Raw genomic sequence first — 25,775 nt, forward strand, 5'->3', positions numbered from 1 at the left:
ATGTTGGCTGGAAATTCCTCATTGTGGTTTTGCTTTGAATTTCTCTAATGGCTAGTGATGGTGAGCATTTCCTTATGTGTCTATTAGTCACCTGAATGTCTTCTTTGGTGAGGTATTTGTTCATATCCTTTGCTCATTTTCAAACTGGGTTATTTGTCTTTTTGTTGTAGAGGTGTTGGATTTTCCTGTAAATTTTAGAGATTAGACCTTTGTTGGATTTGACATAGCCAATTTTTTTTTTCCCAGTCTGTAGGTTTCCTTATTACTCTTTGGCGAGGTTTTTTTTTTTTTTTTTTTTAAATAAATGAATTGTATTGCATCTTAAAAATATCACCCGTAAGTCTTAAGAATCATCCGGCCTTGTTTCTGTAGCTGGACAACTCTTAGATCTTACTCATCAGCCTGTTGAACAGTTCCTTTTTCAGAAACATAGGTACCATCCAAAAGTTTTTGGATATCCTTGTTTTTAACTGTCCTGGCTTGCTGAACTAAAGCAGCAGAATTTGATACAAGTTCAATGTCATTTCCTTCGAGAATTAACTCATCCTTCTGCGCTTGAGATACTGAACAAGCAACACCTGGCCTCATCCGAACCCTACGGATATATTTTTCACCCAAGAAGTTTCAGATTTCAGCAAGCGACCCACTCTTCTGAATAACAATGTTGATGGGGAAGTGAGCATACACAGACCTCATCTTGTAACGAAACCCCAGAGTAACACCCTTGCTCACGTCCTGTACATCACTGCAGATAGTGCAAACTGTAGCCAGTTCCTTTCTATTTCCCCATCTGTCAATGCGAAGCCTCTTCTTTTTCTTTCCAAAGAGACTGAGTTCTACATTGATGTGATTGAAGTCCCTCCACAAGGTTCCTCTGGGGCCCTTCATGATAACCGTGCGTCCCTTCAGAGCGATGTCGACATTTTCTGAAATGTCGACAGTCTGGTTGCTGAGAGTGGTCTTCGTTCTCTCAGTAGATGTGGCAAAGAGCTGGTGAGGTCTTTTGATGAGCATAAGCATTAATTTTTAGAAGATCCCAGTTATCTAGCTTATCTTCTGGTGTTTGGGTATTGTTAAATTATGGTTTTATCCTGTGTATGCTGTGTATTAGGGCCTCTAGCATTGACCCTATTTTTTCTTTTATGATCTTTATAGTTTTTGGTTTTATATTTAGGTCTTTGATCCATTTTGAATTAGTTTTTGTATATGATGTGAGGTATGGGTTCTGTTTCGTTTTTTGTAGATGGACATCCAGTTTTGCCATAACCTTTTAATAAAAAGACTGTCTTTTCCCCATTTGATAGACTTTGGGCCCTTGTTGAAGATCAGGTGACCAAAGGTGGATGGATTTACATCTGGCTTCTCAACTTTGTTCCATCAGTCAATGTGTCTGTCGTGCCAGGTTGTTTTGACTACCATAGCTATATAGTAGGCTCTGAGGGTTGAGCGAGTCCTCCTACTTTATTCTTCGTCTTCAATAGTACTGTACTTACCTGTGGTCTCTTGCCCTTTCCGTATAAAGTTAATGATTAGTTTTTTCCATCTCTCTGAAGAATGCTGTTGGTATTTGGATTGGGATTGCATTGTATTTGTAGATTGCTTTGGATAGAATCGACATTTTCACAATGTTGAGTCTACCTATCTGTGAGCATGGTATGTTTTTCCATTTATGTAGATCTCTTTTGGTTTCTTGCAGTAGTGTTTTGTAGTTTTCTTTGCATAGGTCTTTTACATCTGTGGTTAGATTTATTCCCAAGTATTTTATTTTCTTAGGGGCTATTATAAATGGTATTTTTTTCCTGATTTCCTTTCCATCATTGTCTTTATTGGCGTATAGGAATCCAACTCATTTTTGTATGTTTGTCTTGTATCCTGCTATTCTGCTGAATCTTTCTATTAGTTCCAGTAGTTTTCTCGTGGAGTCTTTTGGGTTTTCTATGTGTAGTGTCATATCATGCACAAATAGGGAGAGTTTAACTTCTTCTTTACTAATTTGTATGTTCTTTATTTGTTTTTCTTGCTTTATTGCTCTAGCTAGAACTTCCAGCACAGAGTTAAATAGGTGCTAAAAGGGCATCCTTTTATTGTTCCTCTTCTCAAGGGAAATTATTTCACCATTTCTCCATTAAGAATCATGTTGGCTGTTGGTTTTGTATAAAAAAAAAAAAACAAACCAAACTCGTTGCCATCGAGTCAATTCCAACTCATAGTGACCCTATAGGACAGAGTAGAACTGCCCTATAGAGTTTCCAAGGAGTGCCTGGTGGATTTGAACCACAAGCCTTTTCGTTAGCAGCTGTAGTTCTTAACCACTACACCAGCAGGGTTTTCTATAGATGCCCTTTATTGTGTTGAGGAATTTTCCTTCTATACCTATTTTTTTGAGAGTTTTTATGATGAATTTGTGTTGGACTTTGTCCAATGCCTTTTCTGTGTCGATTGAGATGATCATGTGATTCTTCTATTTTATTTATATGGTGAATTATGTCTTTTGATTTTCTAATGTTGACCCATCCTTGCATACCTGGTATGAATGCCACTTGGCCGTAGTATATTGTTCTTTTGATATGATGCTGAATTGTATTGGCTAGAATTTTTTTTATTGTACTTTAGATTAAGGTTTACAGAACAAACTATCTTCTCATTAAACTGTACACGTATTGTTTTATGACATTGGTTAACAACCTATGACATGTCAGCACTTTTCTTTCTCTACCTTGGGTTTTTTATTACCAGCTTTCCTGCCCCTTCCTGCCTTCTAGTACTTGCCCCTCAGCTGGTGTGCCCTTTTAGTCTTGTTTTGTTCTAAGGGTCTGTCTAATCTTTGGTTGACGAGCGAACCTCAGGAGTGACTTCATTACTGAGTTAAAAGGGTGTCCGGGGGCAATACTCTCCAGGTTTCTCCAGTCTCTGTCAGGCCAGTAAGCCTCATCTTTGTGAGTTAGAGTTTTGTTCTACATTTTTCTCCAGCTCTGACCCTCTATTGTGATCCCTATCAGAGCAGTCAGTGATGGTAGCCAGGAACCATCTAGTTGTACTGAACTCAGTCTGGTGGAGGCTGTGGTAGTTGTGGTCCATTAGTTCTTTAGACTAACATTTCTCTTGTATCTTTAGTTTTCTTCATTCTCCCTTGCTCTTGAAGTGGTGAGACCAGTGGATTATCTTAGATGGCTGGTCACAGGCTTTTAAGACCCCAGATGCTACTCACCAAAGTAGAATGTAGAATATTTTCTTTATAAACTATGTTATGCCAATTGAGCTAGATGTTTCCTGAGACCATGGTCCCCAAAGCCCTCAGCCCAGCAATTTGGTACCTCAGGGAGTTTGGATATGTCTATGGAGCTTCGAAGAATTTGCCTTGTACATGTTGTGCTGGTTTCCCCAGTATTGTGTACTGTCTTACCCTTCACCAAAGTTACCACTTATCTATTGTCTATTTAGTGTTTTTCCATTCCCACCACTCACCTCCCTCATAATGACCAAAGATTGTTTCTTTTTGTGTGCAGACCTTTTCACGAGTTTTTACAGCAGTGGCCTCATACAATATTTGTTCTTTTGTGATTGACTTGTTTCACTAAGCAATGAACATGCGTGTACGTATCTCTATTCGTGTGATGACTCTTATTTCTCTAGGATATATTCCTAGGAGTGGCATTGCTGTATCATATGGTATTTCTATTTCTAGCTTACCAAGGAAGCAAGTATTGGGTAGAATTTTTTTCTCTTTTTTTAAATTGTGATTTAAGTGAAAGTTTACAATTCTAGTCAGTTTCTCATACAGAAACTCATACACACATTGTTATGTGACCCTAGTTGCTTTCCCTGTAATGTGACTGCACACTCCTCCTCTCCACTGTGTATTTCTCATGTCCATTCAACCAGCTTCTGTCCCTCTCTGCCTTCTCATCTCACCTCCAGACATGAGCTGCCCACATAGTCTCATGTGTCTACTTGAGCTAAGACGCACACACCTCACCAGTATCATTTATGTTTTATAGTTCAGTCTAATCTTTGTCTGAAGAGTTGGGTCTGGGAATGGTTTTAATTTTGGGCTAACAGAGAGTCCAGGGACCATGTCCTCTGGGGTCCTCCAGTCCCAGTCAGACCCATAAGTCTGGTCTTTTTACTAGAATTTGTGTTCTGCATCCCATTTTTCTCTGCTCCATCAGGGATTCTCTGTTGTTTTCCTTGTCAGGGCAGGCATTGGTGGTAGCTGGGCACCATCTAGTTCTTCCAGTCTCAGGCTGATGGAATCTCTGATTTATGTGGCCCTTTCTGTCTGTTGAGCTCTTAAATTCCTTGTGTCTTTGGTGTTCTTCATTCTCCTTTGATCCAGATGAGTTGAGACCAGTTGATGTATCTTAGATGGCCACTTGCTGGATTTTAAGACCCCAGATGCCACTCACCAAAGTGGGGTGCAGAACGTTTTCTTAATACACTTTGTTTTGCCATTTTACCTAGATGTCCCTTGAAACCATGGTCCCCAGACCCCTACCCCTGCTACTCTGTCCCTCTAAGTGTTTGGTTGTATTCAGGAAACTTCTTAGCTTTTCTTTTAGTCCAGTTGTGCTGACTTCTTCTGTATTGTGTGTTGACCTTCCAATCACCTAAAATAATTCTTGTCTACTATCTAATTAGTGAATACCCATCTCCCTCCTTCCTCACCTTCATAACCATCAAAGAATGTTTTCTTCTGTGTTTAAACCTTTTCTTGAGTTCTTATAATAGTGGTCTTATACAATATTTGTCCTTTTGTGACTGACTAATTCCACTCAATATAATGCCTTCCAGTTCCATCCATGTTATGAGGGGTTTCTCAGATACATCATTGTTCTTCATCTTTGCATAGTATTCCATTGTGTGAATATATCATAACTTGATTATCCATTCACCCATTGTTGGGCTACTTGCTTGCTTCCATCTTTTTGCTATTGTAAACAGTGCTGCAATGAACGTAAGTGTGCATATATCTATTCAAGTGAGCGCTCTTATTTCTCTAAGATATATCCAAGGAATGGGATTGCTGGATCATATGGTAGTTCTATTTCTAGCTTTTTAAGTAAGTGCCAAATCGATTTCCAAAGTGGTTGTACCATTTTGCATTCCCATCAGCAGTGCATACGTGTTCCAGTCTGTACACAACCTCTGCAACATTTATTATTTTGTGTTTTTTTTTTTTTTTTTTAAATTAATGCTAGCCTTGCTGGAGTGAGATGGTATCTCATTGTAGTTTTGATTTGCATTTCTCTAATGGCTAATAATCACGAGCATTTCCTCACGTATCTGTTAGTCACCTGAATGTCTTCTTTAGTGATGTGCCTGTTCATATCCTTTGCCCATTTTTTAATTGGGTTGTCTTTTTGTTGTTCAGGTTTTGTGGTATCTTGTAGATTTTAGAGATTAGACGCTGATCAGATATATTGTAGCCAATTTTTTTTCCCCAGTCTGTAGGTTGTCTTTTTACTCTTTTGGTGAAGTCTTTTGATGAGCATAAGTGTTTGATTTTTAGGAGCTCCCATTTATCTTCTGGTGTTTGTGCATTGTTAGTAATGTTTTGTATAATGTTTATGTCATGTATTAGGGCTCCTAGTGTTATCCGTATTTTTTCTTCTATGATCTTTATTGTTTTAGATTTTATATTTAGGTCTTTGATCCATTTTGTGTTAGGTTTTTGCATGGTGTGAGGTATGGGTCTTGTTTCATTTTTTTTTGCAGATGGATATACAGTTATGCCAGCACCATTTGTTAAAGAGACTCAATTTTCCCAATTTAACAGACTTTGGGCCTTTGTTGAATATCAGCTGCTCCTAAGTGGATGAATTTATACCTGGATTCTCAATTCTGTTCCATTGGTCTATGCATGCACTACTGTGGGGGTATAATAGGTTCTAAAATCAGGTAGTTTGAGGGCTCCCACACTGTTTTCTTCTTCAGTAATGCTTTACTTATCTGGGGCCTCTTCCCCTCCATATGAAGTTGATGATTTGTTTCTCTATCTCATTAAAAAATGCCATTGGAATTTGGATCAGGATTGCATTGTATCTATAGATCGTTTTGGTTAGAATAGACATTTTCACAATGTTGAGCCTTCCTATCCATCCACAAGGTATGTTTTCCACTTACATAGTTCTCTTGCATAGTGTCTTGTAGTTTTCTTTGTATAGGTCTTTTATGCTTCGGGTTAGATTTATTCCCAAGTATTTTATCTTCTGGGGGGCTATCGTAAATAGTACTGATTCGGTGATTTCATCTTCAACATTCTCTCTGTTGGTGTAGAGGAATCCAACTGAACTGTGTATATTTATCTTGCATACTGATACTTTGCTGAACACTTTTCATTCTATTCGATGTGTTTTCATTCTCATTCTATTAGTTTCAGCAGTTTTCTTGTGGATTCTTTAGGGTTTTCTGTGTCTAAGATCATATCATCTGCCAATAGAGTACTTTTACTTCTTCTTTACCAATCTGGATGCCCTTTATTTCTTTATCTAGCCTAATTGTTCTGGCTAGGACCTCCAGCACAATGGTGAATAAGAGTGGTGATAAAGGGCATCCCTGTCTGGTTCCCATTCTCAAGGGGAATGCTTTCAGACTCTCTGCATTTGGGGTGATGTTGGCTTTTGGCTTTGTATAAATGCCTTTATTATGTTGAGAAATTTTCCTTCTATTCCTGTTTTGCTGAGACTTTTTATCATGAATTGGCGTTGAACTTTGTAAAATGCCTTTTCTGCATCAATTGATAAGATCATGTGGTCTTGTCTTTTGTTTTATTTATATGATGGATTACATTAATTGTTTTTCTAATGTTGAGCCATCCCTACATGCCTGGTAAGAATCCCACTTGGTCATGGCGAATTATTTTTTTGGTATATTGTTGAATTCTGTTCGGCTAGAATTTTGTTGAGGATTTTTGTATCTAAGTTCATGAGGGATGTTAATTGGTAATTTCATTTTTCTGGGCTTTAGTATCAGAGTTATGCTGGCTTTATAGAATGAATTTGGGGAGTATTCCTTCCTTTTCTGTGTTCTGGAATAGTTTCAGTAGGATTGGTGTCAACTCTTCTCTGAGTGTGAAGTAGAATTCTCCAGTGAAACTCTCTGGGCTGGGGCTTTTGTTGTTGTTGGAAGTTTGTTGTTTAATGATCTCTTCAGTTTCCTTTGTTATGGACTGCAGTTTGTGTTAGTTTGTGTAGGTAGTGTGTTTCTAGATATTTGTCCATTTCTTCTAGGTTTTCAAATTTGTCGGAGCAGTTTTTCATAGTATTGTGTTATGATGCTTTTTATCTCAGTTGGATCTGTTGTAATGTCACCCATCTCGTTTGTTATTTTGGTTATTTGCTTCTATCATTCTTCTCCTTTGTCAGTTTGGCCAGTGATTTGCCTATTTTATTGATTTTCTCAAAGAACCAACTTCTATTGTAGATTCTTTCTATTGTTTTTCTGTTTTCTATTTCATGTGTTTCTGCTCTAGTGTTGTTATTTCTGGTGACTCTGGGCTTTTTTTGGTGCTCTTTTTGTATTTGTCTGAGGTGTAGGACTAGGCTATTTATTTTGGCCCTTTTTTTCTTTTTTGATGTATGCAGTTATTGCCGTGAATTCATCTCTGAGCACTGCTTTTGCTGTGACCTACAGATTTTGGTATGTTGTGTTTTCATTCTCATTTGATTCTAGCAATTTTGTAAATTTGATTTTTCATTTCTTCTGTTACCCAGTGATTTTTTAAGCAAGGCATTATTTAGTTTCCATGCATTTGATTTTTTTCCCTGTTCTCCCTATTATTTCTAGTTTTATAGTGTTTTTGTCAGAGAAGGTGCTATGTATTATTTTGATGTTTTTGAATTTAGTAAGGCTTGCTTTGTGGGCTAAATATGGTCCATTCTGTAGAATGATCCATGTACATTGGAGAAGAATGTATAATGTGCTGCTGTTGGGTGGAATGTTCTGTATATGTCTATGAGATCAAGCTGATTAATTGTGTTATTTAGATCTTCTGTATCTTTGTGTAGTTCCTCTCCATTTGTTCTGTCCGTTGAAAGTGGTGTGTCAATGTCTCCTACTATTATTGTAGAACTGTTGATTTCTCTTTCCAGTGCTGTTAAAGTTTGTTTTATGTATTTTGGAGCTCTTTCATTGGATGCATAGATATTTATTATCGTCATATGTTCTTGGAAGATTGTCCTTTTAATGATTGTATGATGCCCCTCCTGGTCTCTTATAATGGATTTTGATTTAAAATCTATTTTATCAGAGATTAATATTACCATTCCTGCACTTTTTTGGCTATTGTTTGCATGATATAATTTTTTCCATTCTTTAATTTTTAACCTATTTATGTCTTTGTGTCTAAGGTGTATCTTTTGTAGGCAACATATTGATGGGTCATTTTTTTTTTTTTTAATCCATTCTGCCACTCTGTCTCTTGACTGGTACATTCAAACATTCAGTGTGATTGTCAACAGGTATGAATTTACTGTTGTCATTCTGTTGGGCTTTTTATTGTGGTGTTGATGTTTTCTTTGATCTCCTTAATTTTCTGGGCTGAGTTCTTTCTGTTTATATATTTTATTTTCATTTCCTTCATTGTTGATTTTGTGTTTACTGAGTCTTTATGGTTTTCTTTTTCTTTATTTTGATGAGTAGGCTTATTAATTTTCTTTGTAGTTACTCTGACATTTACCTTTATCTCCGTAAGTTTAAAACATTCTGTTATTTTCTGATATTCCTACGACTTCCTCTCCATTTGGAAGTTCTGTGCCTACACCATTTATGCCCTCTTTTCATTTTGAAGTTGTTGTCACTTACAGGTTGACATCTCTGGTTCCCTGTTTTAGGTTCTATAGCTTTATTTTACTTTTGAGATTATTCCACCTGGGTTGGCATCTTGGTGATGCTATCAGGTAGATTACTCTCAGGTTGTTGTCTGATGTCATTTGTTCTCTATCAAAAGGACTCCCTTAATATTTATTTAAAATAAAAAAATTTTTTTAAAGATGCTGTGGAATCAAACAGCCCCCCCAAAAGCTGCTAAACAAACTATATATATATATATATATATATATATATATATATATATATATATATATATATTTCTCGTAAGGATGGTCTGGTTTTTACAAATTCCTGTAATTACTGTTTATCTGAGAATGTCCAAATTTGGCCAACGTAGTTGAGAGACAATTTTTCTGGATGTTTGATTCTTGGTTGACAATTCTTTTCTTTCAGGGTTTTATATATGTCATCCCATTGCCTTCTTGCCTGCATGGTTTCTGCCGAGAAATCAGAGCTTGGTCTTATTGGAATCCCTTCGTGGGTGATATTTCATTTTTCCTGAGCTACTCTCAGAATTCCCTTTTTATCTTTGGACTTGGAGAGTTTGATTATGATATGTCTTAGTGACTTTCTTTTGGGGTTATCTTGTCTGGGGTTCATTGAAATTCTCATGGAAACTTTCTTGTCTTTCATGATATTGGGGGAAGTTCCCTTCCAGCAGATCTTCAGAAATTCTGTCTGTGCTTTTTTTTGTCTCCTCCTGTTCTGGGATTCTAATCACATGCAAATTATTCCTCTTCATAGTGTCCCACATAACTCTTAGACTGTCTTCATTTTTATTCTTATTGTTCCTCAAATAAATTAAGGGATTTGCCCTCTATTTTGCTAATTCTTCCTTCCATTGTTTCAATTCTACTTCTATGCCCTTTTATTAAGTTATCTATTTCTGATAGTTTATTGTTAATCTTCTGGGTTTCTAGTTTCTGTTTTTGTATGATTTCTAATTTTCTGTCATTTTGTTCTTGTATTGTTTTCCTGGTTCTTCTAGGGTTTTGTCTGTGTTTCCCTTGATATTGTTTGTTTTTCTCGATCTCCTTTAGGATCCTATATACAATCGTTTTGAATTTCTTATCAGGCAGTTCCATTGCCATCTTTTCCTAAGGAAGGTTTCCTGTCTCTTTATTTTGGTCATTTGTTTGAGCCATCTTCTCTTGTTTCTTTATACGATTTGAGATTTGATATTGCCTGCTGTGTCTAAAACATTAAGGTGCTGTTTTACTTATTTATTTTTGGTTTTGTTTTGATATATCAGAACAGGCAGGTTGGGCGTGCTTCAGTGATTGCTCGTCTGGGAGAGTGGAGGCATTCTCTACCAGCCTCCAATTGGATGGGGCAGCAGTGAGCAACATAACCCCTCATTGCTGTTCACTGTACATTTGAGATGACTGAGGATGTGCTGGGTGGGTGTTAGCTGGTGATACAGGAATGCTCGCAGTCACTCACTGCGTGGCAGACAGTGGACAAGGAGGTGTTTTCTCTGGTGGGGGAGGGGCAGGGTGAGTGGTCCAGGTTTGCATGGGTGATCTCTCCAGTAGGGGAGAGTCAGGGCAGATGGCTGGGGTAGCACCAGGGATCCCTCTAGCAGGGGAGGGTCAAGGCAGTTGGCCAGGGGCTATGTAGGTTCTTTCTCTGGCAAAGATTGGGTGGGGATGTGCAGCCAGGTTTGCTCAGGAGGTCACTCTGGTGGGGGAGTAGCAGGGCAGTGGCTGGGGTTTGTGCAGGTGCTCTCTCGAGTAAGAAGGGGTGGGGCAGATGACTGGGGGTGGCACTGGGGGAGGGGCAGGGTGAGTAGCTAGGAGTATGTAGGCACTCTCTTTGATGGGTGAGGGGTGGGGCAGGCCACTGGGGGTTTCACTGGTGCTTTCTCTGGTGGGAGTGGGGAGGGACAAGCAGTCAGGAAGCATGCAGGTGATCTCTCCAGTAGGGGAGGGGTAAGGTGAGTGGCCAGGAAGGAGGGGAGAGAAAAAGAAAAAAGATAACAAAAGGGGAAGGGTTTGTCCATTGCTCTGTGTTTGCCACCTGCCCTGTCAGTCATGTACTGCCATTGGAGAGTCACCCTGTCTCTGGGTCCTGATTTCCTCCCTGCTTTGTGTACACCAGAATTCCTGAAGCGCTTGTCCTCCTTCCTGTATTTTTCCTCCTTAGCTTCAGTTCATGTCCTGCTCACCTTGTTTCATTCCGAGTATGTCTACACAGTGTCTCTGTCTCCTGTTGGGAGTTCCATGATGTCTTCCTGTGCTCCTCACCCAGGGTCACTGCTGGCTTTGTCTCAAAATGGCCCAGCTATGCCCAACTGGCTAGCAGGGCACCTTTGCTTCACATCTCTCCCCGTTCACTGCTGTCATCCAGTTTCTTTTTCTAATTGGTGTTTGATCTAATTCTATGTCATGGATAGAATTATGTCCCCCTAAAAATGTGTGTATCAACTTGATTAGGCCATGATTCCCAGTATTCTGTGGTGTTCCTCCATTTTGTGATTGTAATTTTATGTTAAAAGGATTAGAGTGGGATTGTAACACCCTTACCAGGTCACATTCTTGATCCAATGTAAAGGGAGTTCCCCAGGGGTGTGGCCTGTACCACCTTTTATCTCTCAAGAGATAAAAGGAAAGGGAAGCAAGGGGAGAGTTGGGGACCTCATACCACCAAGAAACCAGTGCCAGAAGCAAAGTGCATCCCTTGGATCTGAGGATCCTACGCTGAGATGCTCCCAGACCAAGGGAAGACTGATGCATCACAAGGACCTTCCTTCAGAGCCAACAAGTGGAAAAGGCCTTCCCCTGGAGCTGGTGCCCTGATTCGGACTTCTAGCCTACTGAACTGTGAGAGAATAAACTTGTCTTTGTTAAAGCCATCAACTTGTGGTATTTCTGGTATAGCAGCAGTAGATGACTAAAACATTCTATATCCTTTCATTTGATGCTCAGTGTTCCAAGGTTGTCATCTATATCTGTTACACTTTGTTTCTTACGTCTTTGCTGTAGCAGAATGGTGTGGTGCATCTGACTAGGTTGCTATCTTGAATCAGTCTCCCTTGTTTGCTTTTTAAAGATGCATTTCTGGCCCTTCATCTGCCCATCATCTACCACAGGATCTGCTTCATCATCTTCGCAGTTGATTATTGGTTCTTTGATTATTTAGAAGGGCCTGGGACTCACAGATATTCACTAAAAGACAGCAGGCAGTATTTGGTTTGGTAAGTATAATTTTCAACAGGAGGCAGGTGTTTGGAAAATCTAGCTGTCCTTGATTCTCTGAATTCTGCTCTAATAGTCTGTTTCCCAAGCTTTAGCCGTTCAATAATGTTAACTGCTGTACAGGAGAACTCTGTGATTTTAGTGTCTTAGCACAATGTGAGTTAATTTTTCACTCATAGAAGGTTCAATTGCGTTGGGGTGGTAATGGGGAGACTGATCTCATGATCAGGAACCTAGGTATTACTAATTGAATTAGGTACCCCCAAAATATGTGTTGTAAATCCTAACTTCTATGCTTGTGGTTATAATCCCATTTGGGAATGGGTTGTCTTTCGTATGTTAATGAGGCAAGATTAGTGTAGGGTATATCTTGAGTCAATCTCTTTCGTGATATAAAAAATTAAATAAGCAAGAGAGACAGAAGCAGAGATGAGGGAAGAGATGCCAAGCCACATGAAGATCACCCAGCTGTAGAAGCTCAAAGAGACAAAGTACTTCCTCTGAGCCGACAGAGAAAGAAAGCCTTTCCTTAGAGCTGGCACCCTAAATTCAGACTTAGCCTCATAAACTGTGAGAAAATAAATTTATGTTCATTAAAGGCACACACTTATGGTATTTCTGTTATAGCAGCACTAGATAACTAAGACAGAATTTGATACCAGAAGACTGGAATGCTGCTTTAACAGATACCTAAAATGTGGAAGTTTTTGGAATTGGGTAATGGGTGAAGGCTGGAAAAGTTTTAAAGTACCTAATAGTAAAAGCCTAGATTGCCTTGAAGAGACTGTTGGTAGAATTAAGGCAATTCTGATGAGGGCTCAAAAGGAGGTGAAGAGAGCTATCGAGAAAATCTTAATAATCTTAGAGGATACATATAGCATCAGCAACACAGTGTTGCTACAGATGTGGACCCTAACTGTGCTTCTGGTGAGGCTTTAAAAGGAAATGATGAACACGTGATTGGATAATGGAAGAAGGGTGATGCTTTTTATGTTGTGGCAAAAAACTTGTCAGAATTATGTTCAAATGTTTGTTGGAAGGTAGAACTTGTAAGTGATGAACTTGGATATCTGGCTGAGATTTCTAAGCAAGACCTTAAAAGGGCCACGTGGTTTGTCCTTTCCACTTATGGTAAAATGTGAGAGGAAAGAGGTGGACTTAAAAATGAGCTATACAAAATAAAAACAGAACTTAAAGATTTGGAAAATTCTGTTGTACAAACTAAGGACATGTATCCTAGAACGCTCACCAAGGATGTGGCTAAATAAACATTTGTTGAAGATATTAAACCTGTGACTGATGGATCTAACCAACTACCACAGCAGAAAACCCAACAGCTTAGACTGAAGGGGACAGAGAAAGAACAAAAGGAGAGGATGCTGTCTGCCTCTTGGAATTCTACAGGCAGGAAATAAGCTAAAGAAGCTACATCCGTTATTCTCTAGGAAAAGAAAACAGCCATGCCTGGAGCAGCTTGGAGATCAGAAGAACTGTTGGAAGGAGCATGGGAAGCAAGGCTGTCTTGGTTTTAAAGGGTGGGGCCACAGTCTCCTGGATCTCAAAGGGTGGGGCCATAGCCTCCTAGGTTTCAAAGAGTTGAATCATTGCCAACTCAGGTTCTGGAGTGTGAGGCTGTTGTTAAAGTGTGCAAGGTGGATGGGGCCACCACCCAAAGCTGAGGGAGTGAGCCTGCCATGCTCAAGAGGCAGAAGAATGGGACCCACTGGGGCTGAGGGTGTGGTGTCACCATTCAGATGGACAAGGAGAATGGGGCTTCCCAAAGCCAAGGGAACAGAGTTGCCATCCCAGTGGACCTGGGAGACAGAGCTGAAGCCCAGGGCTGAGGGGCCTCCATCCGGAATCCAGAGGGTGTGGCTAGCACACAGAGTCTGGAGGGCAGGGCCATTGCCCAGATGGTCTTAGAGAACAGGATTATTTTCAAGCCTTGTGAGCTAATGTAATTTGTTCTGCTGGGTTTTGGACTTGCTTGGAGCATGTCATCCTTCTTTTCCTACAATTTCTTCCATTTTTAAAGAAAATGTCTACCTTGTGCCTATTCTACCATTGTACTTTGGAAGTGGATAACTGTATTCTAAGTTTCACAGCTGAAGAGGAATTTTGCCACAGGATGAAATATGCCTAAAGTCTCACCCATATTTGATTTAGATGCTTCAGAAGATGGAATTTTGGACTCAGAGTTGATTTAAGACTTTTGGGATGATATGATGTGGTGAGTGTGTTTTACGTGTGGTAAGGAGCGAATTTTTGGGAGCCAAAGTGTGGAATGTTATGGATTAAATTATGTCCCCCCATAATATGTGTTGTTGTAAATTATAACCTCTACTGGGTTTTATACTTGTGGTTATCATTCCATTTGAGAATGGGTTGTCTTTGTGTGTTAATGAGGTGAGGTTAGAGTAAGGTGTATCTTGAGTCAATCTCTTTTGAGATGCAAAAGAGATTAAATAAGAAAGGGCATGGCCATGATTTATTCCCATTTTACCATAATGTAGCAACCCTGGTTATTATGTGGAGAATGGCCTGAAGGGAGGCAGAGGGAAGACCAGAGAGGAGGCCATTGCCATATCCCAGGTGAGAGAAAATAATAGCTTGGACTAGGGTGGTGTTTGTAGAGACGGAAAGATGTGGACGGATTTGAAGGCTGTTTCTGATCAAGCCAATGGGACCTGCTGATGGATTGTATGAAGTGAAGATAAGAGAAGACTCAGGTTTCCTGAAGAAATGAACTTTTAGAAATAGAAATTTTGGGAATATTTGCTGGTTCTGTCTAGTTTGCCAGCTGCCTTCTGGTTGATGAATCTGAGGTAAAGCCGTTGCCTGCTATTCAAACTGGTTTCTCCCACCAGAACACTTTGAGCCATCTTGGGTCAGGATGTTTGTGGAGGCCGAGGGAGTCCTAATGGGGATGAAGGAAGTGGAGGGCTTTTCTGAAGTGTCACAGAAATGGAAATGGGGAATGAGAAGTCCTCAAAGCCCTTTATTAACAAGAAAAGTCCTCCCATCCGAGGAAGCACTGTGTTGAAAGTCCATTACCAGTACCAGTTGTTGTCATGCCTATTCTGACTCATGGTGACTCAGTGTGTGTCAGAGTAGAACTGTGCTCCATAGGGGTTTCAAGTGGATTTTTCTGAAGCAGATCACCAGGCCTTTCGTCTGAGGTGCCCCTGGGTGGACTCTGACTGTCAACTTTCAGATAACAGCTGAACTCTTTAACCATTTGTACCACCCAATGGCTCCTTGAAAGCTCATTAAGATTCATTATCTCAGAAGTTGGGAATATCCTGCTGGCTGTGGGAGAAAGGCGAGGGGCTTCATGCTCTCCCCACTACCCCCCCGACTCCACCCCAGGTGAAGGGTAAAGGAAAAAAGTCCAAGAAAGAGAAACAGAATATTCTCCTCTGAGTGTTATATTCAAGCAGCACATGGCCTGACAGGAAATGCCAGCCTGAGTGGACAGAGGTTCCAGTGAGGAGGGCCACTGTGTGGCTCTAAGAAGCTGGGCTTCAAACACCGTTTCCACCGATGCTTTTCCCCATGAATGCAGTTTCTTGCATTGGTGGGTCTGGCTTTCCTGCCAAAGTGCGTCCGAGGGTTCACTGGGCTGGGCTGGGTCAGGGTGGGAGCCTCACCTCCCCCACCTCTGCTGGGATAAGCAAACATGAAGACAAGGACAAGAGGCCAAGGGCATTAAATCCCAATTATCTGCTTGTCCTAAATACTTCCTGTGAGAATAATTTGTCATTGACACACTTAATTAGACTCTTGACCAATATTTTCCAGATGTGGGGATTTTTGCTAAAAAGCCTGAGCACAGATGTTTTCCATATTTATTGAGATAGCTGAGGCAAACCCTTGGGGAAAAAGGAATCAAGGAGCCACAGGCTATGAAATCATAGCTTAGTGGATCAAGAAAGGGAGTCCATTGGCCTTACAGTCTTTAAAAAGAAATTGACATTGGTGCAAAGACAAAGAGTCACTGATGGATTTCTGGTGTGGCTGAGTCTGGGCTTCCCACCTCCTCTGTGCAGATATGGAGCAGCCCTGAGGACCAGAGACTCTTTGGTCTGGTTTACATACGTGGGAAACTGAGGAGGGAGACAGTGTGTGAGACCATTGGGTATTAAAGTCAGGATTTGAATTCATGTCCTACTTTAACCCCTAAGTCCTTGAATGGAAAAAAAATCAGTAATGATGAGCATGATATCCCATAAGGTTCTTACATTTGGAAAATAGGACTTCACCTGTTAGAAGGCCTTCCCTCATAGTTTGCACTCAGCTACTAACCAAAATGTGGGTGGTTCAAATCTACCCAGTGGCACCATGGAAGAAAGGTCTGGTGATCTACTTTAGAAGGTAAACAAAAAAAAAAAAAAACCCAAACCCGTTGCCATCAAGTTGATTGTAACTCATGGCAGCCACATATGTTAAATGGTAGATCTGCTTCATACAGTTTTCTTGGCTGCAGTCTTTGCATTTATACCATCTAGGGACCTATTCCATAAGATTACAGTCATTGAAGTCCCTGAGTGATGCAAATGGTTAAGCCCTTGACTAGTAGCTGAAAAGTTGGCAGTTCGAACACACTCAGAGGTAGCTCAGAAGGCAAGCCTGAGGATCTGCTTCCAAAAGGTCACGGCCTTGAAAACCCTATGGAGCAGTTCTGCTCTACACACAGGGGATCACCATGAGTCAGAATCGACTGAACAGCAACTAACAACAACAACGACAGTTACTGACAACATTATACAATGCAGTTCTACTCTGTAACACATGAGGTTACCACAAGTTGGAGTCAACTCACGGTAATGAGCTTTTTTTGTTTTGTTTTTTAGGTCCTTTTAGTTATCCAAGAAACCTGGTAGTACAATGGTTAAGAGCTACGGCTGCTAACCAAAAGGCCGGTAGTTCGAACCCACTAACTGCTAGTTGGGAGAAAGATGTAACAGTCTGCTTCCGTACAGATTTACAGCCTTGGAAACCCTATGAAGCAGTTCTACCTTGACAGTAGCAGGTTTGATTTTTTGGACTTGTACTGCTAACTTGAAGAGTTGTAGAATGTCTTCTCATCTCCCCTGTCTTCTTCCTGAATTGTCTCTCTCTTATACTGTATTTTGATGCCTTCAATGTTGGGCACCTGCATATGGCATAGAAACCCAAGGTACATCGATTGAATTGTGTCCTCAGTGAGGTATGTTCAAATCCTAATACCTCCCACCCCACCCCCACTCTGTACCTCTGAGCATGCCCTCAACTGAAAATCAGATCTTTGAAGATGTGATAATTAACATGAGGTCATACTGGGGTAGGAGGGACCCTAATCGCATCTAAATGGTGTTCTTATAAAAGGGAAAAGACACACAGAGGGAAGATGGCCATGTGAAGACAGACAGAAATTGTAGTGATGCAGCTACAAGCCAAGGAGCACCAAAGGTCACCATCTGTCACCAGAAGCTGGAAGAGAGGCATGGAACAGATTCTCTCAGATCCCTCAGAAGGAATACACATGGACGACACCTAATTTTGTACTTTAAGCTTCCATGAGTACAAGACAGTAAATTTATGCTCTTATGAGTTACCCAAATTATGGTACTTTGTTATGGCAACTCTATGAAGCTAAGACATCAGTGTACATGGAAAACAAAAACAAAAAACAAGCGAACAGAAAGATAGCTCCTTGAAGTTATGATCGTGAATGTCAGAATCACAGTCCAGGCTCTGATGAGTGACTTTGTGGCTCTGACAAGTGACTCCATTAAGTTAGGATTTAATCTTTTTTTTGCAGAAGTGCATCATCAATGTCACTCTGAAAACAAGATAGATGTGGGTATACCATACTGTCTCAGAATAAGCATCATTTCATTGAATCACAGAAAACTAGGACTGGTGAAAACTTTACAGTCAATAAGCACAGCCTCTTTATTAGCCCTGAGGTTCAAATAGATTGTCTTGACTAAGGTCACACAGCTACATGTGACCAGGACTAGAGCCAGAACCAAGTTCTTCTCCCTAGTCCCAAACTCTTTATCCTTCATGTAGTGACACTTTCTGTCTGGCCCTGTCTACCCCTCTGTTACCCTGTCCCAGTTGCTGTTCATCTGACTCCGACTCATGGTTACCATATGTAAGTCAGAATAGAACTGTGTTTCACAGGGTTTTCAATGGCTGATTTTTCAGAAGATCATCAGACCTTGCTTCCAGGGTGTCTCTGGTTGGACTCCAACCTTCAACCTTTTAAGTAATAGCTGAGTGCTTAACTGTTTGCACCAGCTAGGGACTCCATCCCTCTGTTAAAAAATCAAACCAAACTACTGCTTTCGAGCCAATTCCTACTCATAGTGACCGTACAGGAACAGGGTAGAACGGCCCCATAGGTGTTTCCAAGGCTGTAATCTTTACAGAAATAGACTGCCACGTCTTTCTCCCAAGGATGGGCTGATGGGTTCAAACCACAGACCTTTCAGTTAGCAGTCAAGCCCTTAACCACTTCGCTACCAGGGCTCCATCCATCTGCTAACCTGTTGCTGTCTAGTTGATTCTGACTCATACTGACTCTACAGGACAGAGTAGACCTCCTCCATAAGGTTTCCAAGTGGATTTGAACTGCCGACCTTTTGGTTAGCAACCAAGCTCTAAACCACAGCTCCATCAGGGCCCCACCCCTCTGCTAGACTCAGAAAAAACCAAAATAACATTAAAAAAAAAAAAGTTGCCAGTGAGTCAGTTCTGACTCATGGCAACCTCACGTGTGTCAGAGTAGAACTGTGCTTCATAAGGTTTTCAGTGGCTGATTAATTGGAAGTAGATAATCAGGTTTTTCTTCTGAGGTGCCTCTGAGTGGAATCGAACCTCCAGCCTTTTGGTTAGTAGTTGAGTGAAGTAACCATTTGCACCACCAGGACTCCATTAGATGCCTCTAATGTAGTAAGAGACAAGGGATAGTTCTGACAGTTAAAGCATCCTAATAGCTGAGTGTACTATGAGTAGTGGGTGCCATGGTACTCCACCCAAGGCCTCCTCAAGGTCTCCGCGCCTGTTGATGGCTCACAGCCCATTTGTCACTGGAAATGGTCCTTGGCTACAGGGTATTGCCCCTGCCAGGGTACGTCTGAAGACAATGGCTAGCTGATGTAGGAATACAAAGGCCTGCTCCTCTTGCCTCAATTTGGAATGACCCTTAAGGACCACTACAGGTCCAAATCTCCCCCAGCATCTGTCACTTGTGGCCTTAGTGGCAAAGTCACTGCAGGTCAGCTTCTCCATGGCTCTTATACAGTCATAAGCCTTCCTCCTCCTGACCTCCAGAATCTTCCTCAGGTTTTGTGTGGTTTGCTAGAGATATTCTACATATACACAAAACCACACATGTATATTCTTATACACGAGTCCATTGTTTTGTGCCTGTTATTTAATTTTATGTTCCTATTGTATTTCCTAAAAGCCTCCAAGAAAGAGTTGTGGTGATAGTAGACCTGAACCTGAAAAAAAAAAAGAATTGCCAGCAAAAAAAAAAATGCACTCCAGTACTTCGTCTCTTTTTTCTAATGTTTATACTAATCATTTCATTTTCTTACCTTCTTACATTGGTTTGACTCTCTAAGAAAATGTTGAATTACAATGGTAACAGTGGGTGTTCTTGTCTGGTTATTGATTTTAATTGAAATACTTTTAGCATTGTGCTGTTTAGAAGGATTTTGATTACACCTGCTCCTCATTTATCAACTTAACCACTACACCACCACGGTTTCCATATAGGACAGTAGAGTTGCCCCCATAGGGTTTTGTAGACTATAATCTTTATGAGAGCAGATTGCCAGGTCTTTTTTCCTGTGGAAAGGCTGGTGGGTTCTAACCGCTGACTTTTTGGTTAGCAGCCCAGTGCTTAGTATTCCAAAGAGTAAATGAATTGATTTCATGTAACCAGTCCCTACTGCTAAACATTTAGGCCTAGACTTCTGAGATTTCAATCAATGCTACAATAAATATTCATGTACCTGTGTGTCTGTTTACATATGTAAGTATGCATCTAGGATAAATTTTTAAAAGTGGAATTTCTGGATTCAAAAGGTGTGTGCATGTTAAATTTTAATATATTTTGGCAAATTGCCTGTCAAAGAAATTATGCTAATTTATTCTCCTACCAAAAAATGTGCCTATTTCCCCATAGAATCTATACCAGGCGAGTGAGGGTCATTTCCATGGAAGTGCAAACATTCACTCAGTTTGGTGTCAACATGACAGTCAGTGAAGGGTGGATCCAGCCTGCCTCCCACTTAAGAGCAGGAAGGGGAATGGAGGAAACATGCAAATGGGGCCTTCAGTCCTTTCATCTTTGAAAAGCCCTTATCTCCTTAGGTGTTATTGCTCATCCTGTCAAAACAAGAAACCTACTCCCGTCTGGTAGAGTTGAGTTTCTGTACAGAAAGAGTAAATGGGTCTCCATGGAAACCTTAGCCCTGCTGACCCCAGAGGAAAACGCTATTATCCACAGTGCTGAAGCCAGATGACTGCAGAATCACTCTGTAATGAAAGGCAGGGTAATTGTAGGTCCTTGGGGCTTAGACTTGGTTTTTTTTTTTTTTTTTCTTGCTGCTTTATTCTCTTGATTTGCAACTTTTCATCTTTTGAATGGGACTTTCAAAGTGGATGCTGATCACTGCAGCATAAGAGAATCCCCTCGTACTTTCTAGTGTTACGGGTTCACACTGCTAAGATGATCACCTCTCCCCAACCAAAAAGTTCTGCATGAAAACTTACCTCAAATCCTCATGGGCGCCAACCAGAGCCTTCTCACTCAGCACCTGATCGATTATGTGGCAATCAAACAAAATTGTCTTTAAAAGCATTGACTTATAGTTCCGGTCTCATCAAGCCCTACTCAATGCCAAAATACCTGATGGAAAGTATGAGACTCGATCAGAAATATCGAGAGTCTTCTAAGACATCATCTCGCTGTAAATATTAGAAAACCTCTAGATAATCGGCTGATTTTATACATAGATATTTAATCCACAGAGATCTTTAACATACAGATATTTTATTTATTAAGGCAGAGACATTTGACATTCTCAATTCTTGCTCTTTCCCAGATATAAAATGTCCCAGGGGTATATGGATATTTTTTATATACATAAAAAAATAACTTGATATGATTTAGCCTGTGTTATAATAGGAGCTTATCCTGGGATTTCCTTGTAACATGTGCTTATTTCTTGAAATTTACATTCAGCTGAGTCTTTCAGAAGACTGAGTAATTGCCTGGTGAATCTAGTCAAGACTGAAGGTCAGAGGAGGTAGGAGAGGCAGTGTAATATAGGCCCATTATGGTTTGGTGGGTCAGATAACACAGTTTATGTTGGGCAGCTTGGATCACATTGTAACTACATGGCCTGTTTCAAGCATTCAGTCTGCTAAAGCCCAATAGCAGGCCAAAAGCTCTTTCTCAAAAGAAGAGTAGTTATTTACAGAGGATGGCATGGTTTTGCTCCCAAATCCTAAGGATCTGTATGGTGATTAACTTATAGAAGTCCTAAAGACCCCAAACAACATCTCTATCTGCCAGTGACACTTTCAGCGCCATTAGATACTGAGTCATATAGGCCAAGTGACGGAGCAGCTAGTATGGCAACCTGGACCTGTTGGCAGAGGATTGAGGTTAGGAGTTGGCAGTCTGGGCTCAAATCTAATTAGCTTTGTGGGCTTGGGTGAGCTATGCAACCTTAGTTTCCTAATCCCTCTGGGTCCCCCAAACCAAAGAGGTGGCATACACAATAGACTCTGGAAAGGTAATCTGCTGCATAATAAATACAGTGGCTTAAAACAACAATCACTCAGAACCTCCTGTGCTTTATTTAGATCAGAAACTTAAGAGCAGTGCTGTTTGATGGTTCTGGCTTGGAGAGTGTGTTCTGTTTTCGTAGCGAACCCTGACTGATAACAGCGGCCTACACTAAATGAAGTTGAAATGGTAGAAGTTCATTGGTATGCTGTAGAAGAAGATATTCAAAAACCTAGAGAGATTGGAATGCTAGACTGAGCTTATCATGTAAGGCTTGCTCATCCAAGGACACGCTCCTTACTATGGTTGTGAGAAATAAATTCATCCGGGGGGCCTCAGCATCCTTGAAGCTATCTGTGGTGGCTCTTTTCGGTAGGTCAGAAATTACAGTGGGAACTGCTATCGTCTAACTGGGATTCCCATATGCAGTGGGGATAATGGGACTCTAGGATGATAGAGGCCAAGAGATGGCACTTAATCAGCAAACACAAGATGGGCATGGTTAGTGTAACAGGCAGAGGAACCAAAGATCCAGAACAGTCTAGATTGCAGAGATTTTCGGTCCCAGCTTCTTAATCATGGCGTCCCTAAGAATGAAATAGGTGGGCAATGTCTTAGGCTGGGTTCTCTAGAGAAGAAAAACCAGTAAAGCATATAAATATATAGAAAGAGCTATTCATATCAAGGAAATGGCTCACCCAAGTCTGTGGGTCAAGCTAGAGGCTTCTCCTGATTCGCATAGCTGCAGGGGCTTGCGAACCCAAGATCGGCAGGTCAGACAGCATGGCTCTGGCTCACAAACTGCGAAGACCAATGAATCCCAAGATCAGCAGTCAGCATGGCAGGTAAGCTGCTAAGAACTGGAGGTCAGACGAACAGGAGCTACCTGTAGGGTCCAGAGCGAGCAAAAGCCCAGGAGCCTTGCCAGAAAGTTCACCTACATTGCATGCAGGTCACACGGCCAAGGAAATTCCCTTTCAACTGATTGGCTACTCACAGTAGATCCCATCATGGAGGTGAACGCACCATATTAAATCTTATCACGGAGGTGATCACACCATCATACGACTGCCAAACTACACCACAACTGCCAAACTACTGAGAATCAAGGCCCAGTCAAGTTGACACACAACCTTACAAATCACAGGCAACCTACTAAAATCTTACTTGATCTGTATAATGGAAAAATAATGGAAAAGCTCAATATTTGATGATCAGAAGTCTGATTTGAATGATCCAGAGAGTTAAGGCCCCTGAATCAATTCCCAGACTTGAGTCAATTGATAGACCCAGAACCCCTTTGTCATGGATTGAATTGTGTCCCCCCAAAATATCTGTCAACTTCGCTGGGCCATGTTTCTCAGTATCATGTGATTGTCCACCATTTTATATGATTTTCTTATATGTTGTAAATCCTATCATTATGACGTAATAGGATGGATTAGTGGCAGATAAATTGATAAGGTCTACAAGATTAGGTAGTGTCTTAAGCCAATCTCTTTAGAGATATAAAAGAGAGAAGTGAGCAGAGAGACATGGGGACCTCATACCACTAAGAAAGCCAGGAGCAGAGCATGTCCTTTGGACCTGAGGTTCCTGCTCTGAGGTGCTCCCAGACCAGGGGAAGACTGATGACAAGGACCTTCCTCCAGAGTTGACAGAGAGGAGAAAGCCTTCCCCTGGAGCTGATGACTTGAATTTGGACTTGTAGTCTACTAGACTGTGAGAGAATAAATTTCTTGTTATTTCTGTTATAGTAGCACTAGATGACTAAGACACCCTTGGATGAAGAGGAGACTGGATCCTCTTGAGGAAGGACCCTAATATACCACCAAAAATATATCTTCCTCCCAGCCTTCCCCAAAAGAACTCATGGCCATTTACTAGGACGACTGTGCATTGGGAACAGGTGAAATAATCAGATTCTTAGAGGATTACTGATGACTGGCTGTGACGTGACACTAATTCCTGGAGACCCAAATGTCACCGTAGTTCTCTACTCAGGGTAGGGGCTTGTGGAAGTCAGTTGATGAATGGAATTTTGGCTCAAATTTATCTCACAGTGTGCCCAGTGAGTCCCAGGATTTACCCTGTGGTTATTTCCCTCAATCATTTCTTCCATTCTCTTTAGCTACCCTACATTCAATAGCAAGTTTTGGAGTTTCTTCTGACATCCATTTTGGTCTTTTCTTTCTTTCCTGTCTTTTTAATGACCTTTTGCTTTCTTCATGTATGATGTCCTTGATGTCATCCCACAACTTGTCTGGTCTTGGTCATTAGTGTTCAATGTGTCAAATCTATTCTTGAGATGGCCTCCAAATTCAGGTGGGATATATTCAAGGTTGTATTTTGGTTCTTGTGGGCTAGTTTTAGTTTTCTTCGGCTTCAACTTGAACTCACATATTAGCAATTGATGGTCTGTTCCACAGTTGGCCCCGGCCTTGCTCTAATTGATGATACTGAGTTTTTCCATTGTCTCTTTCCACAGATGTAGTCGATTTGATTTCTGTGTATTCCATCTGTCAAGGTTGACATGTATAGTCGCCATTTAACTTGTTGAAAAAAGGTATATGCAATGAGTAAGTCTTTGGTCTTACAAAATTCTGTCATGCAATCTCTGGTGTCATTTTTGTCATCGAGGCCATATTTTCCAACTACAGATCCTTCTTCTTTGTTTCAACTTTTGCATTCCAATCACCAGTAATTATCAATGCATCTTGATTGCATGTTTGATCAATTTCAGTCTGCAGAATTGGTAAAAATCTTCAATCTCCTCATCTTTGGTGTTACTGGTTGGTGCGTTGGTACGTGAATTTGAGTAATAGTTGTATTAACTGGTCTACCTTGTAAGCATATGGATATCTACTTCAGGATAGATCTTAAAATGTTCTCCCTAGTTCTGAAAAGCATAGCTGCAATATACACTCAGTAGAATCCACATACGAGTTCCACGACCCATGGAGTAGGGGCTATTATGGTAGGAAAGATCAAGTGGAAGCCACAAGAACTCTATTTATGAAGACAGTATAACAAAAGCAATACTGTAATTCTAGGGAGATTAAAGATATTAGTGCTACCATCAAACCTTGAAAAATGCAGGGGTGGTGACTCTCTCCACATCCTCATTCAACTCACCTATTTAGCTTGAGTAGAAGACAGACCTCGGAGAATGACAGAGGTTTATTGCAAACTTAAACAGATGATGATGCCAATTGCAGTTGCTTTTCCAGATGTGGGCTTTTTTTTTGCTGTAGAAAATCATCACATCCTTTGGTAGCTGATGTGCACCTATTGATCAGCAAATGCTATTTTTCTCCCTATCCTTTAGTAAAGACCAGCAGATGTGATGTTCTTTCAGCTAGCAAAGCCAGCAATATACCTTCACTGTCCTACTTCGGGAATATTAATTCTCCAGTCATAGATTATAACAAGTCTGCAGAGACCTTGATTGCCTTTTCCTTTTATAGGAAATCATGCTGGTTCCTAGCTACTCTAGACTCATTGGTAAGATGCCTGGATGTGAGAAAGTGGTAAATAGATCCCACAAAACTTCACAGGATTGCCACCTTAGTGAAATTTCTAGGGGTCCAGTGGTCTGAAATGTGTCAAGATATCTCTTCCAAGTTAAAGGACAAGCTGTTGAATCTGGCCCCTCCTACCACTAACTAAGAGACACAAAGCATAGTGGGCCTCTTTGCATTTTGGATGCCCATTGAGGTTGTTGTTGCTCGGTGCCATCGAGTCGGTTCCGACAACAGAACGAAACACTACCCGGTCCTGCGCCATCCTTACAGTCATTGTTATCCATGAGCTCATTGTTGCAGCTACTGTGTCAACCCACCTCGTTGAGGGTCTTCCTCTTTTCCACTGACCCTGTACTTTGGCAAGCATGATGTCCTTCTCCAGGGACTGATCCCTCCTGACAACATGTCCAAAGTATGTAAGACACAGTC

The 25,775-nt window shown here is 40.8% G+C and overlaps 1 pseudogene; it reads right to left on the bottom strand.

Annotated features, from left to right (window-relative positions):
- Positions 1 to 390: 390 nt before the first annotated feature.
- LOC126067261 (60S ribosomal protein L9-like) lies at positions 391 to 1,014 on the bottom strand (annotated as a pseudogene).
- Between the last annotated feature and the right edge of the window lie 24,761 nt (positions 1,015 to 25,775).

This window comes from Elephas maximus, chromosome 2 (genome assembly GCF_024166365.1).
Source record: "Elephas maximus indicus isolate mEleMax1 chromosome 2, mEleMax1 primary haplotype, whole genome shotgun sequence".
NCBI classification, from domain to species: domain Eukaryota; kingdom Metazoa; phylum Chordata; class Mammalia; order Proboscidea; family Elephantidae; genus Elephas; species Elephas maximus.